Source organism: Mastigoproctus giganteus, chromosome 13 (genome assembly GCF_048544385.1).
Source record: "Mastigoproctus giganteus isolate SK-2022 chromosome 13, ASM4854438v1, whole genome shotgun sequence".
Classification (NCBI taxonomy): Eukaryota; Metazoa; Arthropoda; class Arachnida; order Uropygi; family Thelyphonidae; genus Mastigoproctus; species Mastigoproctus giganteus.
The window spans coordinates 62,443,554-62,445,304 of NC_143587.1; positions in this window are offsets into that span (position 1 = coordinate 62,443,554).

Genomic DNA, 1,751 nt, shown 5'->3' on the forward strand with positions numbered 1-1,751 from the left:
TTCCTACCTCAAGCGGCGGAAATAACCAAACAAATAAGATCGTGGTTTAATCCGGGACTCTACCTAACATTCCTCCTTAGTGGTCATGGCAGCCTGAACTCGAGGCTAAACGCACTGGGATTATCAGCTACCCCGTGCTGTAAGTGTGGGGGCCTGGAAACGGTCCAACATATCATCCTGGAGTGTCCCTACTACACGGATTACAGGCTTCCCCTTCAACTCGAAACCAACGTCTTTGATACAAGTGACTTTCCACGGTTGGTTGCTACTGAGGAACACTATAAACAGGTATCGACTTTCGCGGAGCGCGTTTTCAAAAGAAGACAGGCGATACAAGGGAACAATCAGAACTGACTGGTTGGACTGGACGAACTGGGACTCAATCCACACTGTGATGTGCGTCATTAAACTGGAACCACGTGGTGGTCCACCACAAATGGACATGCCACTCTGGGCAATACTCACGCTTAAGTGTCATCAATATGTGTCTTCAATATGTGCCCTAAACTACCATCAACTCACCAGACCAGCATGGGCTCGAAAATGCCAGGGCCTTTGCCAAAATGGATATTAAACCATGTAAATACAGACTTTCACTCACCATGAGGCACCGCACTAGGTCAGGATTGAGCCCTGCGAGAGTGGATCCATCACAATTGAACAGTCCAAATCATGTGTCAACACTAGGTCAGGATTGGGCCCTGCAAGTGTGGGATCTACTACATTTGGACGGTCCATAAACACGTAATGACTAAGTGACATACCTAGATATCCCTCACACTAGGTCAGGATTGGGCCCTGCAAGTGTGGGATGGCTTACCACGTAATACTAAGCTTATAACCATGTTAAAGGAAGGGAGAAAGGAGGAAAAAAAAAAAAAAAAAAAAAATAGAGAATCTGGCTGCCTCCTCGTGGCGCGGTACGGGAGCGGGGGGTCGGGACTAGTTCTCCGCGGCCCCCTGCTGCTAAATGCCAGATGCCAGCCACAAACAACATACACAACACATTACACACACTAATGACAATTATAAATAGTAACCGCGATAGATAACTTAAATTCCGTAAAGGCTCGCGTACTTATCACTCACTAAATACTTACTATAATTATAAATCACACTCAAATCTTAAATCTTACATTCAACCTAAACTTAAACTAAAATTAAATTAAACCTAACTCTACCTCAAACCCGACTTAACTTCAGCTTAACTTAAAACTAAATTAAATTAGGAAACATCAACCATAAATTAAACTTATAACTTTAATTAAACAGTAACTCAAATCTAAGCTTAAACTTAAACCTAAACTACAACCTAAACTTAAACTCATCTATAACTTAAATTTAAACCTAAACCGAACCTACACTAATGTCAAAACCAGCTTCATAATTACTTAACTCAAACCCAAACTTGCCCACTAAATTAACTAACACTCAACTTAAACACACAACAGAACTTAAACTTTACTCAAACTTAACTTAACCCTAACCTAAAACTAAACACTAAACATTAACTTAAATTAACTAAAACACATTCAAACGATTTGATCTAAACTTCAACTTTAAACTTAACTTTAAACTTAAATTTTAATTAGATGAACTAAAAAAACGATTCTGCTGGCACACAATTAAGCTTAACGAACGGCGGACATAGGGGACACCCTGGAAACCGCCAGTAAACTACAAAAAATACTTTGAACTTTGAACTTTGTGCCCATATCATACAGGTAAAACACACACACACACACACACAC